This window comes from Panthera pardus, unplaced genomic scaffold (assembly GCF_024362965.1).
Source record: "Panthera pardus isolate Hobbes unplaced genomic scaffold, ASM2436296v1 HiC_scaffold_10, whole genome shotgun sequence".
In the NCBI taxonomy this organism is placed as follows: domain Eukaryota; kingdom Metazoa; phylum Chordata; class Mammalia; order Carnivora; family Felidae; genus Panthera; species Panthera pardus.
In genome coordinates, this window is record NW_026526655.1 from 86,074,064 (window position 1) to 86,091,937 (window position 17,874).

The window sequence follows — 17,874 nt, forward strand, 5'->3', positions numbered from 1 at the left end:
TCCGTTAAAGAAAAACACTGGGGAATTTTAGATGAAAATAATTGGTAAAAACCTTATATTATCCTTTATAGGCATTTCCTTATTCTGAGCAGTTTCATTGCCTAGGAAAGAATGTTAACCCTGACACTGTCTCATTTAAAAACAGCCTTGATGAGGTGGGTCTTTTTTATCAGTAGATGAGGAAATCAAAGCACAGAAAGGTTAAATTTCTTACCCAAGATCATGCAGGTAGCAAGTAGAGCAGAGGATGTTTGTCTCTGGTTTGTGTGTTTCTTCATTATTAAGCATACTTCCTTCTTACAGTTATGGGAAAGATCTTAAGACACATTAATCCTGTAAATGGCATCATGTGTTTATGGTATACATACCTCCGCTATCATCAGCTGACTATTTTGTTTGCCAATTTCCTATAGTGGATAACTTCTCAGATCTTTTTTTGGCCCTTCTTAAATTGCATACCCAACATTGACCACTGTCTTTTCATGAATGAAAAAAAGATGGATCGACATGAGATTATTATTTAGTTTCTTCTTTTTTTTTTAATTTTTAAAATGTTTATTCATTTTTTAGAGACATAGGAGATGAAGCATGAGTGGGGGGAGGGGCAGTGAGGGAGGGAGACAGAATCCGAAGCAGGCTCCAGGCTGTGAGCTTTCAGCACAGAACCTGGCATGGGGCTCGAGCACAGGAACCATGAGATCTTAACCTCAGCCGAAGCCGGATGCTTAACCAGCTGAGCCACCCAGACTCCCTTAGTTTTTTCTTTTTTATTTCCTATTAAAATTTTTTTTTTAATGTTTATTTATTTTTGAGAGAGAGAGATCGTGAGCAGTGGGGGGCACAGAGAGAGAGGGAGACACAGACTGTGGAGCAGGTTCCAGGCTGTGAGCTGTCAGCACAGAGCCGGACCTGGGGCTTGAACTAATGAGCCCTGAGATCATGACCTGAGCCAAAGTCAACGCTTAAGTGACTGAGCCACCCAGGCACCCACTTTTTATTTCCTATTTAGAAAATAACTCTATTTTTCATCAAAAATCTTTCTATACTCATTAAGACAACATTGGTGTTCTTGTTTAATGTGTATGGTTGATAGATAAAATTTGATACTATTTACTTTTTATACTTTCTTACACTTTCACAAATTGCTGAAGCCTCTCCAACTGCTGTTTCTTCTTCATGGTATCATTAAGAAGAAGTTACATGTTTCTTCTGAACAGCCAGCAGTTTGGTATTGTAGGAGATACTTAGATATTTTGCAGGGCTTCAGCAAGTTGTTACAGTGAATGTCTTTAAGAGACAGTGCAGTAGGCAGAGCTCTGCAGTTGAGACACCTGTAGAGATCAGCACACCTGCCCTCAAGCAAGAGACAGTAATTAGTTGCTCATATTCCCTTGCAAACTTCTCCAGTTTTGTTGCACATGAAACACAAAGATCACAGCAAGGCTGTCATGAGCTCCGCACTGTTGGAGTTGTTTATGCCCATTCAATTTTTAATGTTCCTATAAGACATTTTGATGGGAACCCTGAGCCTAAAGGGATTTGCATGCTTGATCAAACCTGTGATGATTTAAATATAGAAATAAAGAGAAATCTTTGGATTACATTGACTGTTAACTTTTAGGACAACGTTAGTGGAAAACATTAACATGATACTTGAGGCAAAGTTGTTTTTGATCAACCTTCACAACTTTTCTGTTTCTTGACAGCAGGTATAGCTTCAGTAAATCTAAACAAGTTCTTTAATGCTTATAAATCCAAGTGCATGTGGATGTCTGGATGGCATGGTCTGAATATTTTAAAAGATGATTTTATACCAACCACTTTTATTGAAATTGAACTACTCTCAAGTCTCAATATTTTAGTCCTACCACATTGTCATGTGCAGTTTATATTATTAAAAAATGAGATGACAGGTGATTGAATCTTAGTAAAATAGAGTAGTGTATATGAATTGGATATATTGGGGCCAAGGAAATTTATTACTCAAAGCACTTGGAGGTCTTTTCAATACCATTGTTTTATTATTTATTTATTTTATTTGATTATATCTTTTATTTTATTTTTAATTTTAAATGTTTATATATATATATATATATATATATATATATATAGAGAGAGAGAGAGAGAGAGAGAGAGAGAGAGAGAGAGGGAGAGAGGGATAAAAATTTAAAAAAACTAGCATTTTATCAGGTGACCTTTAAAAGTAGCTTTTAAGTCTGGAAGTCAATCCTTTGGTTATATTAGCATAAGTTATTAATATACAGCTTTACTAAAGATATATTACTAATTCTTAAATATATTTAGTTTGAAAAATACTATAATTTCTAATATTATAGCAGATTCTGTTCCCATGGATTCTGAGAAAAAAATAACTGTAGCATCTTATCTTTTTAACATCGAATGATGGATGTACATGCTTCGTACGTTGGTTCTGAGAAACAGGTGGGCATCACGGAACTTTCAGATTAGGGTGAACTAAAGAAGGTGTTCTACGGCACTGGACCACCATTGACAGAATTGGAAACCTGAGTGCTAGTGCATTCGTTCAGTCTGTTGTGTGTCACATTTCACTTCATTACTACATAGAATCTTCCAATGGGTTTCTCAGCATAGTGATTCATTAGTTCTTCAGCAAAAAATGGCTTGCCCGATATACTTGTCACAAAGCTTAACCTCTAAATTGTATATACATTTTTCGTATTTGCATGACTTTCTTAGCTAGAAGTAAGCCTCAGTGTGGCCGGAACTAGGGATGCCCCACTTGTGACCTCATGATTGTGTAACTAGCATAAACAAAGTACTCTTACATGTTATATGTGGGACATTTTGGCTAGCTTATACCTCGTTGACTTTCAGTAATTTCACAAAAGTCATTGTTAAGAATTGGTCTGTCCATAGTGGTCTTCAGGATTCCTGATAACTTCATGTAAATGTTGCATAAGACCTTTGGCAGTCTGCTTCTTACATAAATGCTCCATGTGCCCTGGGTTGGTATTTATCTATTTATCCCTTAGCGTCTAACTCAGTGTGATCAGTCGGTGTTGGTTGGATTAGTGAACGATCGAAAATACTATGTAATGCATACGAATAGTCTATGGAACATACTATATAGCAAAGAGTGGATCATAACACCGTTAGCAATAGAAATGATTTTTTTTCTCCTTTTTAATTTTTTTCTCAGTGTAATCCTAGGTCAATTTTTCTTTTTTTCTTCTCTAGAATAAGTACCTATGATTAAAAAAAATTTTTTTTAATGTTTATTTATTTTTTGAGAGAGAGACAGAACATGTGCAGGAGAGGGGCAGAGAGAGAGAGGGAGACACAAAATCTGAAGCAGGCTCCTGGCTCTGAGCTGTCAGCACAAGGCCCGACATTAACCGACTGAGCCACCCTGGCGCCCCAGTGCCTATGATTTGATTTTAACTTTACCTTTTTACTATCCTTGCATCAAAAATATTCTGTGGGAAAAAAAAAAAAAGTTATATTTTTACCATGCTGAAGTTAAATTCTTCTTACTCTTAAGTCACAATCTGGATCCATTTAGCTTATTTAGCTTTGTTTTCTACTGTCCTGTAACCCTTGTGTAGGACAGATTTTTCACCCTGTTTCAGGATAAGCCACACTTCCTTCGACCTCGTGCCTTGGCCTGAGCTCCAGTCTCATGAACTCCTGGGTTACTTCTGTTTTTGAGTCACCAGTTTAGAATTAAGTCATAGTATCCCCACGTTTTGCAAAATGTGTGTCTCCATCTAGTTTGTAACTTCATTACTGTGATTTAAAATTTACAAAAACTTAATTCTTTTATTTCTGGCATACGGCAGAATGCTGGGTACTTTGTAGTCACTCAGTAAAACTGTACATGCTAGTTAATCTCTAGCTTTACAATAAGAAAGTAAGCTTCCTCCCAAAGAAGGCGAGAAAGACCTGATAGAGACAGATAGGGACAAAAGAAGGAGGGAGGTAAGACAGGAGGGAGGAGAGGAAGAAATGAAGGAAGGAAGCAGAGAAGGAAGCGAGGTCAGTGTAGCATATTTTGTGAAATAGGGAAAGAGCAGTGATTGTGGATTTGAACAGCTTCAGTTTAAATGTGATTCTGGCTACTCACTTTGTAATCTTGGATAAGTTTCATAATCTTTGGGATTAAATGATGTTAATATCTACCTGGTAAGCTTGTTGTAAGGGTTGAATTGTAGAATATAAGTAAAGTGCTTATTAAAGCACATTCTCTGGTACATGATGCATGTTTAACGAATGTTAGCTAACTCTGTTACTTTGCAAGCGAGGAAAGTAGGCTTAGAAAGCTGACCAAGGGTCATATAGCCAGTAAATTGTGGAGAGAGGATTGAAACCCATGTTTTTCTTACTCTGCAGCAGTATGTTTTTAATCGCTCCTCTGCCTTTTGGCTAAGATCGAGTGTAAAGCAGTGTTTTCAAACATTAGTGTACATCAAAATCCCCTGAAGTCTCCTCAAAATATGGATTGCTGAGCCGCAGTCTAGAGTTTCCTGTCCAGTAGGTCTGGGGTGGGACCTGAGAATTTGCCTTTCTTTCTTTCTTTCTTTCTTTTTTTAATTTTTTAACGTTTATTTATTATTGAGACACAGACACAGAGTGTGAGCAGGGAGGGGCAGACAGAGAGGGAGACACAGAATCCGAAGCAGGATCCAGGCTCTGAGCTGTCAGCACAGAGCCCGACGCGGGGTTCGAACTCACAAACTGTGAGATCATGACCTGAGCCGAAGCCTGCCGCTTAACCGACTGAGCCACCCAGGTGCCCCGAGAATTTGCATTTCTAACAAGTTCCCAGTTGCTGCTGTTCGTTCAGGGACCACACTTTGAGACCCACTGCTGTACAGTTCTATTTCTCCATCCTAGCTGGACCTACGAAATCACTTAGGGAGCTTCTAAATATTACTGACAAAATAGAATCTCTGGTTGTGGGGCCTAAACAGCAGCTTCTTAATTTCTGTTTTATTATTATTTTGTAAGCCCTCCGGGTGATTCTAACGTACAGCCAGAGTAAGAATCACGACCCTGCCTAAAGCTAGACTCTGCAATTTTCCATTAGAACTAGGTAGTAAGCAAAGCGCTGGCCTTGAACACCTCCTGGGTGCTCAGTGATGCAAGGCCACAAGTAGGGTGGTGTTTTGCCCTGTAATGTTTTAAAACAATTGCTCCTGCTTAGAATCTTTTATTATTTTACCTATTCTAATTATTGGTGTGTACTGTCTGCATTTTTCCATCCAGTTTCACCCTCAAATAATGTGCTCTGAATACCTTCATTAATCTCTAGGGTGGATTTTATGTTAACATTTGGCAGAAGCAACTATTTAGCAACAGTTGAAGCATAAAGTAGATAAAGGAATGTATCTAATTAAAAAAGTTTTTTTTTTCAATGTTTATTTATTATTGAGAGACAGAGAGAGACAGAGCATGAGCATGGGAGGGGCAGAGACAGGGGGAGACACAGAATCCAAAGCAGACTCCAGGCTCAGAGCTGTCAGCACAGAGCCAGACACGGGGCTCGAACTCACAAACTAACTCACAAACTTAACTGACTGACCCACCCAGGCGCCCCAGGAATGTATCTAATTTTTTTTAAAAAACAATCAGTTTAGCAACGTATTGCACTTTTAGAATTCTGATGATGAGTTTGTTCTTTTGTCTGAGATGCTGTTGGACATTTTACGTTTTTATGTTAGGGCACCAGATATTGGTTAGGACAGATGGTGATAGGAGTACATATGTAAAAATGCGGTAGAAACATTGGTAAAAAGACTCATTTCTTCTGTTACATGATTCAGTCAATAAATATATACAAACCAAGCCATGAAATCATTTACTGGATAAGAGTGGGCAAAATACCACATAATTTCATTAACCTTTAAGCAATGAAATTATAAATCCCTATGCAAATGATTAAGGTTATCATTGCCTATCACCCCCTTTTGATACCTACAGACTGTTAATTCTTCTCTGTCCTGCTGAGTCTTATTAAAACTTCTGATTGATGTACTTTTATTAAAAGGTTTAGAATTTACCAATTTAAAACACTTGCTTCACACTATCACCTCTAATTTAACTAGGCCATCAAACACAGTATTTTGCAAAGCGGAAAAAGTCAATAGCTGTTTCTTTAAAAAAAATAATAAATTGAAATGAATTTTAAACTCTGCTTGGAGGTGAGCAACTGCTATATACTACTAGGTCTTTTGATAGTTGATTTGTTCCTTTAGTATGCAAATTTTAGGTTTACAAAGATCTACTGCTTTTATTTAAGAAATATGCCTGGAGGCTAGATTGGTAAGCTTTAGGGAGATATCTAGTTTGGTGTGAAATAAATAGTTGTTAAAGGATCACATGAATTGGGTCCCAGAAGATAAAGAGTAGAGCTGAGACAGATTGAGAAAAACGGACTATATTTCATTTCATTTGGCTAAAAATACCACTAAATTAAAAATGAAGACAATGAATGACGGCAACACAAAGAAAATTAATGCGAATAAGCCATTTTGGTGCGGGGGGTGTGGGGGGGGAGGGGTTAGATTTTGTGAAAAGTTCTGACTAGTGAGAAGTTTAAAGGAAAGGGCTTACTATATCCCTGACCAAAGAAGTATACTTATACGTTTGGAAGGCTCTTGCGAGCTTTAGAGTTTTGGGAAAGAAGACTCTTGACCTCTTGGCCAAGGAGGAAGGGGTGGGTTACTTTCCTGGCCTGTCTGCAGCATCACTTATGGTCAGTGAGATGACAGATGTCATAGAACATCCTCACATTCAAAAGGAAAGGACTCAGGATTGCTATTTTAGGTTGGAGTCTATAGGTAATCTGGTTCGCAAGTGTAAAGCAAATGATGTAATAATAGACTTCTAGCTTTGGGGAAGCGTTTATCACCGAACTTTTGCATCTTTGATTCTCAAATGGATTAAAAAAAGAAAAAAGTTATGAGATATATTTCTACCTTGATAGCTTCTATAATTCTCTTTACCTTTTTTTTTTTTTTTTTTTTTAAGTGCTTCTGTCTGCCTTTTTGGATGTTTTTATGCACCCTGGCTCTCAGAGATAGAATATTCCAACAGTATCATCTAGCAAATAAAGTGTCTGCTGTATGTGCATGTTTGTTTTGTGTCTCTGGTGGTGGACACTGAGGGATGGAGAACAGGGATGATGATGATGGGTGAAGATGGAATGTTGAGGCTTTCTTTGAGGCTGGAAGTCCTCAACCTTTTTACCATCAAGGACCCCCTCTATGCAGGTTTGTATATATGAATAAGTAGATTTCCATACCTTTTCCTGTTCAGCATTATTTTTGTTAGTTTTTATTTTTGGACTTTAAGATTATTTTAAAGTTTATTCATTTATTTTGTGTGTGTGTGAGAGAGAGAGAGAGAGAGAGAGAGAGAGAGAATATATAGCACATGCATACGTGCATGAGCAGTGGAGGGGCAGAGAGAGGGAGAGAGAGAGAGAATCCCAAGCAGGCTCCACACTGTCAACACAGAGCCTGACTTGGTGCTTGAACTCTTGAACCGTGAAATCATGATCTGAGCCGAAATCAAGAGTCGGCTGGTTAACCAAGCTGAGCCACCCCAGCATCCTGGACTTTAAGATTATTTTACAAACTTTTGAATAGTCATTATGTTCACTGTATGCAAATTCAAAAAGTGACAAAAGCTATGAAATTTCTCTTATGCCCTGGTCCCTTAATACTTTCTTTATACACATGTAATCAGTGTGTGTGTGTGTGTGTCTTTCTAGAGACGTATACATATATAATCAATATATTTGTTTTTGTTCATGTATTGGTTTATATATTTACCTTGTGAACATTGTATTTTGGAAGTTTTTTTTTTTTTTTTAATGCCAAACTGCACTTAACAATATAGGTTTTATAGCCTTATTCTGGTATGACTTATTTCTATTAGCTTTTAATAACACTGAAATTAGTTTCAGATCTGCCCCTCACTCCACCCCCTTGCACTTCGTGAAGCAGAATTCCACGTAAATCTTGGGGAGGTTCCATGCTTATGTGTCAAATTCTGCCTTTCTTCGGTAGCCTCAGTGGGCATGCAATGTTTCTGAAGCCCTTGCAGTTATCACGTCCACACAGTAATGCTTTCTTGTTCTTGAGGAATTCTCATTTGCACATGCTGGGTTCAGAACAGATTCTTTTGTGTCTTTTTTCCTTATTTCATTCTTGTACTCTCCTCCACTCACCTCGTTTTACTTCTGAATTTCCATTTTTCTGTGAGCTTTTATATTTGTACTCATATTTGGTTTTATTTAATTTGACTTCTTTTTTTCTGATCTTAGTTGAGTGTGTAAGTTTAAGAGTGCTGGGAACCATCTGAGACTGTTTTGTTCTTAAATTTTACTTCTATTGAGTCTGTAAAGGGTACTGATTGAGAGCATGGGATCTGGAGCCAGATTGCCTGGTTTGAGGCCTAACAACATGACCTTGGGCAAGTTACTTAACTTCTTTCTGCTTTATGTTTCTTACACTGTTCAGTGGGGTGTAACAATATTATCTACTTTAGAGATGCAGTGATTAAATTATATAACAATTGCATAGTGCATATCAAATATTAGCTATTTGTATTTTTATGATATAGCTGTGATTATATTTGGTTTTTATAGGATGTGACTTAGCGTTTTTAAGCTTATAATTTTGAATATATTTGTATATATTTTAAGGAACCATATAAATCTTCATTCCAGAATGTAGCCTTCTTATTTATTTACTTTATGTTTCTGTTTTTGTTTTTTTTATTTTAGAGAGAGAGAGAAAGAGAGAGTAAGCAGGGGAGGGAGACAGAGGGAGAGGGGGTGGGGGGGAGAGAGAGAGAGAGAGAGAGAGAGGGAGAGGGAGAGTCTCATGCAGGCTCTAGCCTCAGTGCAGAGACCAACATGGGGCTCAATCCCATGACCCTGAGATCGTGACCCTAGCAGAAACCAAGAGTCGGATGCTGAACTGACTGAGCCTCCCACGTACCCCTAACCTTCTTTTCTAAACTGTTAAAATGAATCTATAAGCTATCTGGATAAAATAGTAAGTTCTGAATGTGAGGGTAACTTGAATATATATATATATATATATACACATATATATATATATATATATATGTATATATATATATATATCAATTCTCTTTCCTTCCCTTGTTGGTTGAGCCTAGTGTGTATATTTTTTTTCATGGTGTTCTTTTTGTGTATGTAGAGCAGCAGTCAATAGAATTACAATGCAATAATTTAAAATTTTCTAGTGGCCACATTAAACAATTAAAAAAAAATAAGTTTAATTAATTTTGTTAATATATTTTATTTAACCCTATATATCTAAGTTACTATCATTTCAACATGTAAGTAATATAAAATTATTGAGATATTTTACATTCTTATTTTTGCCCCAAGTCTTTGAAATCTACTGTGTATATTCCACTTACAGCACATTTCAATTCAGACTAGCCACATTTCAAGTGTCTAATAGGCACATGTGGCTAGTGGTTACAGTATTAGGACAGTTGTAGTGTATAAACTACTTTCAAATTTGTCCTTTTAGTTTAGGGAGGGTTTTATGATATTTTGCAACAATTGATAAAGCTAGATGCATCTAATAGGCAGATAGAAATGATAGGTTTGCGGTGTGAAGAAAGCTATGGGAGGGGTTGGATTTGGGAGGGATCAATGAATATATAGATGGTAATTGAAATCTCAAAGTCAAGGACGGAATGAAACCATAATATCCCTGAGGATAAAGCCCCAGGGGCTTCCTAGAAAAAGAGCCAAGTTAAAATAGGGAACACTCATAGACTAGAGAAGAGCTGCTAGGTGGTCGCACCCTGGAAACCAGTGGAAGGGAATTTCAAGGAGGCATGGTGGGTAGGCCTGACAAGTGCCAAAGTCTAGCAGAATGAGGAATGAAAGTAGGCAATTATTAGCATACCTTGGCAATGGCTGTTTCAGTAGAGTGATAGCTCAGGAAGCTATGTGGTAGTTTGAGCATTGATGGAAGTTCCGGTGAAGGCAATGAGTCTATATTCTTTTTTATGGAGCTTGTCAGGCTAGTTGGTAGTGTTGAAAGAAGTGTGCTATTTATGAATGAGAAGGAGCCAGTGGAGAAAAAAAGATTGGAAGTGGAGGAAAAGGAGAAGAATGGTGGAGCACAGTTTTTAGAAAAGGTGCGAATGAATAGGGTTCAGGGCATAGGCAGAGGGGTTAGTAATGGCACAGAAGAAGGTGAATTACAAAATAGGAGAGAAAGCATTCTGAGATGGGAATTTGTATGAATTTGTATATGATAGAGTGGATTCCTAGTTGTAGGCAATAGCTCGTTTAAGTTGCAGCCAGCCAGCTAGTTTAAGCAAAAAGGGATATGTTACACACTGCTTAATTCCCCAAAGTGCCAAGGAACTAACCTTGACTGTTAATAAGCTAGGAACAGCACAAGCCAAGGGAAGCATCCAGTTACAGTATTTTAGTAGAAGATCCACCGTCACTTGCTACTAGGAACCTGTGATATTAGGGGTCGTTTAATAGAGTATCTGGCCGATTTTCTCAGAAGAACAACATGCCTTCACTACAAGATTTGATCTCTTTGGAGGTGGTCACCACCTTGACTTGCTCACTTCTGTTTTCTAAGTCTTGCATGGATTTTTCTGATTGTTTGGATCTGGGTCCCCATAGAAGGCATGATGCAAATGAATCTGGGAAATGGAGTTTTTAGCTTTGGACGTCCTATAGTAGAGGAATCTAGAGAGCAAGCTAGAGATGGAGTGCACCCTGGGTGCTTCTGGCTCTGATCTGTCATGAATTAGAGTCAAGATTCACTCAGGGCACCAGTCATCTGAAGGTTTGAGCATCGTGGATGGTCCACCTACAAGATGGTTCACATGTAAGCCTTTGTTGGTTGATTCTGGCTCTTTGGCAAGAGGCCATGTAGACTGTTCCATAGAGCTGTTTGTCCTCATGTCCTCATGATGTGGCAACTTGCCTCACCCAGAGTGAGTGATCCAAGAGAGCAAGGAGCTAGCTGTAGTATCTTTTAGGACCTAGCCTCAGAAGTCAGATAACATCATTTCCAGGGCATTCTGTTTTGCATTCAAACCAACCCTCGTGCAATGAGAAGGAACTACATGAAGGCATGAATTTCATGAGGTGAGGATTTGGGGCTCTCTTGGAGGTTGGCTACCATGCCTCCCCACATTCCCCATTGCCCATCTTCCTTTAACAGTAGAAATTGATCAAATTTATCTGTAGAAGAGAAAAACAATTGAAAAAAAATAGAAGGGAACTTGCCAAGAATTTGGATAGAATGTGGTTTTGTGTTGGATCTTAAGGGTACCAAGTGCACAGTAGCTGCCAATTTTTTAAAAGATTCAGAAATGCTGTTCAGTTTCTTATTCTCAGGCTTCTCCTCTAAAGGCAGACAGTGTATCATAAAATTATAACTCAGTCTAGGTGTGTGTATTTTGATGTTTGGAGATAATGAGGTTGTGATATACTGTCTTCCAGAATAGCTCTCCCTCTCCTGTCCTCCTCTCTGAAATGAAGAGGTTTGACTCGCTGTCCCTGTGGTCCTTTCTCAGCCTCCATTTCCTAAGACCCTGACTAGCTTTGAGAACTGGAGTGAACATCTGTGACATACTGGATAGATGTAGGCCATTCTCCAATGCCTTGGTCACATCATCTTATTTCTTTCATATCATGTGTCACAAACTGAAATGATACTGCTGATGTGTATGTCTCCTTGCATCCTTCCTTCTCTTCCCAAAATCAAGCTCTAGCAGGGCAAGTTTTGTCTTGTTCACTGCTGAATTCCCAGCAACCAGTGCAGTGCCTAGTAGATGCTCAAGGGGTGGATGTCTAAATAAGAAAATGATTTTTCGAGGAAATGTATTACAAGATCATTATTTGTAATAGCCCACCTCAAAAGTTTTGTTTTGTGTTCTCCTTCTACTTGATTTACGTCTTCTGAGCCTTTCTCTTATCTTTTTTGTCCTTTTTTTTTTTTTTCCTTTTTTGGTGACTCCAGCTCAGGATTCTTTCTGTGGCTGTGAATGTTTTTGTCTTGTTCAGAGTTAGTGGCTGGAAGGGTCTCCATACTGATTTCTTTCTGAAATAGGTTATTTGGACTTCCTGAGTACTGTTTAATTAAGATAATTCTTTTTAGAGATGCTTTGGTGATCCTGTGACTTTATGCTATGTATACGGTTTGGGAGACATATTTCTCATTGCTTTGCTAGCTCTTCCCTTTTATTTGCCATACAGATCCTTTTTGGATGAGTTACTATGTTAGTTTTGACCCTGTCAGTATTGATGGACCTAAGGATTCTGACTTTAATGTATACAGCATAGGAAAGTCACAATATCCACCCTTGGGTGTATTGTAAGATCTTACTGTCTTCACTGTGCATGGCTTGCAGAGAATACAGAGCTGTGTAAGTTAAGTAACAGCTCACACCTGATACAAAGCTCTCCCAGAAAGTAGTGTACTTACGGTATTTACCCAGATACAGAAGTGTCTGTGTACCTCCATTGTTTCCCTGGAGTGAAAACCCCAGACCTGGACTGATTATCCATATGCATTCCAACCTGTCTCTGAGATCTTAGACTATCCTCAGCAGAGGTTCTTGACAGCTTTTTGGATTATGGAGCTTTTTACAAATCTGACAAACTATTGACCTTCTCTCCAGAGAGGTATCCATTTACATAAACCCACACATTTTACATATATCATTTAGAAGTGTATAGACTCCTAAAGTTCATCCATGTACCAAGGTTAAGGACCTCTAATCTGAATTCTTCTTCTTAGTTTTGAGTTATAACTGATTTGGGAAAATTTGGAATGATTGAAAAGAAAAAATCTTATTAGTTAAGACTCAAAACATTTCTGTCCTTGGAGACTCTTCTTCCATCCTGGAATATTCAAGAATCAGAATACTGGATCATCCAAGCAAACTCTTGTCCAGATAAGGATTCAGAATTTAGGCTGGGCTTATTTTGAAGATAATATCTTAATTACGTCCTTTGATCTCACAGGTACCTCTGATTAGATTGGATATATGTAAAGAGGGAAATCACTGTTTCTGGATCATCAGGTGAGCACATGGGACTTCATTTTAATTTGTCCACTGAGTCAGTCCTCTGTCAGTATGTGGGTATTTCCTATCATCTGTTCTTTCTTTATTGCAGTGTGGGTCAGTGAGATGATAAATATTTCTTAAGTTTTACCAGATTACTTCCTCTGCTGCTTGAAGTCAGATTTCTTTATTTTAATTTTATCTCATTATTATTGCATATACTCACACTTCTGTAGCAGATAAAAATTCTCTGCTCTTCTTTTTATGTATATACTTTGGAGAGTTGTGGACAGCTCTCATATTGTTCCTTGGTTGTCAGCCAAGTTATACACATTTAACTCCTTTAATCTTTCTTTGTAATTCAGTCGGCTTGGCTGCTTTTTCTAGATTTTCCCCCATTTCATCTGCATCATTAATAAACAGAAAAAACATGTTATCGCCTGGCTTCTTCTACATACTTTCATTCTTTTTCCTTCCTGGTTTTGCGTCAGATTCCTCATTGAACTAAAGCCAGCCAGACATCATTTCTCTGGGCCACTTTGGCAAAACATGAATGCCTTGCCTACAACTATCAGTGTCCCAGGCAGTAACAGCATCACCGGTATACACAAGAGGAGAGAAAGGGAACGTCAGGAGAACACTGAAGAGCGAAATGATACATTTTTCGATTCTGTGGCAGACCAGCCCATGCCACCCAGGGTAAATCTTGGTACCTGAAACCTTCCCCACAGGGTTTGTCCTCCCAAAGTGTGGTGCACAGCACCAATTTGAATAATAAGAGAAGCCTGGGCTGTGTATTGTTTGTGAAGTTTGGCCACTGTTCTCACTCGGTTTCTTTTCCACACTCTCCCACTCCCACCCCTTTTCCCAACACCGATCGTGACTTGCTGTCAGAATCTGTGGCCATGAGCAAAACTGGGCGGGGGATCATTTTGTGGGAAATTAGATAGGTTCAGGTGGTAATGCCTCATGCTTCTGTGTGTCACATCTGAGGCAAGTGCTTTAGTTCTCGCTGTTTCTGTAACAGTCGTTGGTCTTCTTGTAACACCTGGTTCAGTGGAGATGTACAGGAGGAAGGGACAAGTGCACCTTTGGTGCTGTTCATCAATGCTGTATTAGTTTCACAACTTTGTTCCTGTCCTGATTGGCAGGGAGAAGCATACTGCTTCTAGATGATGCTGAGCTTAGTGTAAAATATGCCAGCATGGGATCTGGGCTTGTCACAGTTCATTTTTTCTTTTCATTTGGTTTGTAGAAAATGGACTTCTACCTCTACTTATCTTGTACATTAGAGAGAAAAGGGTCATACCTCTAGCTGATGGCTTATTGGTGTTTTTACTCACCAGATTCAGGTAGTGTATTTAGTTGAAGCTTGCAACAGCACACGCTCGGCTTTCTCGTTTGTGTTAGCTTTGCTCCTAGTACAGAATTGAATAGGATAGAAGAGACGGTTTTCCTGTTTGTCTCTGTGGCAACTTTCTAGATGATTTGTGGTTTAATCCTTTAAACATTTTTGATCATTTATCACCTCTTTTCTTGTAAAGGCATAAAATATTCAGATACTACTGTTACAATCTTTTAATCAGGTTATTTTATTTTGAGGAAATCAAGGTCAGAATAACAGCTGACACAGTTGCCTCTGAATAGTGACCTAAAAATTACGACACTTCTGTTAGTTTTCTGTCTGACTTTATGGCCTTCGTTCATCTATCAGATTTTAGATAAGATCATGTGATTGTGAGTCACATATTTCTTGATCTCTGGCTTCTTGAATAGGTAAGCATGCAACCTGGACCCCTTTAGGTCTGATTCTTTAAAAAATGTTAATCTCTCATGTGCCTTTAAACTGCCGACAGCGTTGTACCCAAGTTAATTTCTTTACGCAATTGGTAGATTCTTCAGCATAACTTTTGTTTCTTGAGTCTTTTCAAGACCTGTCAAAGAAAACAAAATGCTAACCTGACTTTAAGGGGCAAAAAAAATCCTCCCCCCTCCCGGCCCCGTACTATATTATTCTTTGTTCTCTATGTGCATCAAAGTGACAATCCCACACTGTCTCAATTGAGGGAGTCTAGCACAAAATAAAAAACAGCCTGGCACTGTTCTAGGCTGGCAGCCAAAATGTTTTGTGTAGCTTGGTTCTGGCAGTGGTTTTCATAAGGCAGAGGGTCTACCCTCCCAGCACCACTGAAGGAAGGCAAGCAGGCTTAGTCTCTCCTGCTTCTCCCATTTCTTTTCCTTCCTTTTCCTCTTCCTTCATGTAGAGCACCATAGGAGAACAACAAAGCAACTTTTTCTTAAATAGAAACACCGTTCTCCTCACAACTTCCCTGTTTACTAAATGGCATTGTTCCTTAGGGAAGCTTGTGTTAAATCTCCCTTTTCCAGCTCTTAGAGATTTCCTTCACAGTTGGCATTTTTGCCACGCTTTTCAGAAACCCCTTCTGAATATTGCTAACTTTGGTCCTGTTGACATGGTATTTTTGATTGATTGGAATCCTGTCTTCCTTCGCAGCTTCTTATTTGAATGGAAACTCTTGAAGATAACTTGGTGGTTTTAAATGGATTTTTATGCCAAGATAGCTCTTGTTGAAACCCAAAAGTCTGCCATTGTTTTCTATTTTTGTCTAAAACTCAGGGTCAGCTTTTAGCATTTGTGAATTGAATACTCATTTTTAGAATGTCTGATAAGTTTAGGTAAGCAAGTTAACTTCCATTAAATATAAAGATGTGCATTAAACATTTTTTCCTTTGAAATGAAAATGCAAGGTTAAGCAGAGTGCTTTTAGGTTTCCCAGTTCTTTCTAAATTATAGCTAGGGACCTATTATTACAAGGAGTGTGAACAGGTAGCATTATGATTTTTAAGTGATGATTTGAGCAGGAGACTAGGTTTTCACTATGAGCAAGCATTCTATGAAATTTCGTAGAATGTTCCTCAAAATGCAAATGTGTTTTCTGTTGTATTAAGCAAAAACAAATGACTGACTTTCAAGTGCTCTATTTTAAAAATTAGTGTTTTGCAATCAAGATAAGAATAGTTAAATAGGCAGAATATGTTTTCTAAAGAGGAGATTGATATTATTGTGACTGATTTTTATTTTAAAAACTTGTCAATGATTTTTGGCAATAAGAAAATGACTTTGGGAGGAAAAATTCATGAATTTTTGTTAATGGTATAACAAATGTGACCGAAAAGAAAGTAAATATGGTTCCTGTTAGAATTATTAATGTGAAACATTTTTATATACCACATATACTGGGAAATAGACCTATTATGCATACATTAAGATAAACTTGTACAATCTAAGTGTTGTTTTTTTTTTTCCCTAGAGATTTATTTTTAATTTAGAAAATGCTTTAAAATCATTGAAAGGATTTGTAAAACAGGTATATGAGAAGTATGCATTAAATAAACTCACCTGTTATTTTCTCTCAATCTCAAGACAGGTTCAGCAACATATTGGCTCATTAATTTCACAAAACAAACAAGTACCCACATTGCTTTATATGTATAATGCACATGTTAATAAATGCTAACAATTCTCCATTCCCCCCAATGCTGTTTTTTTGACTTGTATTTAAGTGCCCTTTTCTGTAGAGTAGCTAAAATCAATCTGGGTGAGATGCCTGTTAAGTTATATCAATTAAATCTTTAGGTCAACATTTTACATTTTAGACGTGTGACATTTTTTAGAAGGAAAGCCAGTGAAACTTTTTTTTTCTTGGTCCTCTTAAGTGCGTGACTGTCTGGAGTCCTCTGTGCCCAGGTGTGATGGTATAGACCAAAAGCTTATTCTCTATGTTCACCTGTATGTTTATTGCATATTAAATACTATGCATTCACTTTAAATACATTTTCTCCAGTGCTATAATTTTGATTTGCAATTAAGCCCTTTGTCTTTTCTGTGGTAGGAGCATATCTTTCAGTGACTTAGGAATTGCAACATGAATTGTTGTATTTATTTGTTTATTCTAACTATACACAGGGGCATAGTACAATATATTTAAGACCTGTAATGTTTGAGTGTTTGAGCAGGGTTTTTTTTTTTTTTTTTTTTTTTTTTTTTGTAAATACTATTGAGCTTTTCCTTTTTGTAGGTAATAAATTCTACAGTTTTGTTTAATGCAGAACATATATCAAAGCTGTATCTTTATGGTTTGACATTATATGGTTTGCAAGAATTACTGTTTAGTAACTTAATCATATTTGTAGCAACCTGGAAAAAGAGCTTTATTGAGGGATGTCAGCAAAGTTGGATAAATACTAAATTCATTATTTTAACCAGGATTTTATGTTATTGTATTAGATACCATGTTTATAATTATGAGTAGTGTTTTGTTTCATTGGAGTATCACTTCAGGTTTTAAATGTTACTCCAGGGTAGGTGGCTTGAATATTTTGTTTGATGTCAAATATTGGTAACCTATAATAACAGATGTGGATTTCTGAATTTATGTGGTCAAAGATATTAGTAATCTTCCCTTACACGTGTGGTACAGACTTCAGTGTTAAATTTTGTTAGAGAGTATTACAAGAACGCGTGTGTGTTAATTCGGTCGTTTGGTTCTTCCTCTAATTTTTGATACATTTTAATTCCCCCTGCCTGACATATTATCATTCTGTAGAATACTGTCACAAGTATTTCATATGTTTTCTGTGGCATCTCACACTGCTCACTTTTTATCCATAGTACCATATGAGTTCCCCCTTTCAGGTTTGCGCTGCATATTTTAAGCTGCTGATAGTGTAAGTACATTGCAAGGTAAAGTGACATTTAGCTTTTTGAGCTAGTCT

The 17,874-nt window shown here is 37.6% G+C and overlaps 1 protein-coding gene across 16 annotated transcripts in view; it reads left to right on the forward strand.

The window, feature by feature from the left end:
• Window positions 1-17,874, forward strand: part of GTDC1 (glycosyltransferase like domain containing 1) — a 396,458-nt gene that overhangs the window by 86,912 nt on the left and 291,672 nt on the right. For 4 of the 16 annotated variants that reach the window (XM_053909086.1, XM_053909096.1, XM_053909099.1 and 1 more), the window contains one exon: window positions 13,037-13,095. The exons of the other annotated variants lie outside the window; for them this stretch is intronic. The gene's annotated coding sequence lies outside the window, so the exon portion shown is untranslated. The remainder of the gene's footprint in view (window positions 1-13,036; window positions 13,096-17,874) is intronic. 16 annotated transcript variants of the gene reach the window in all.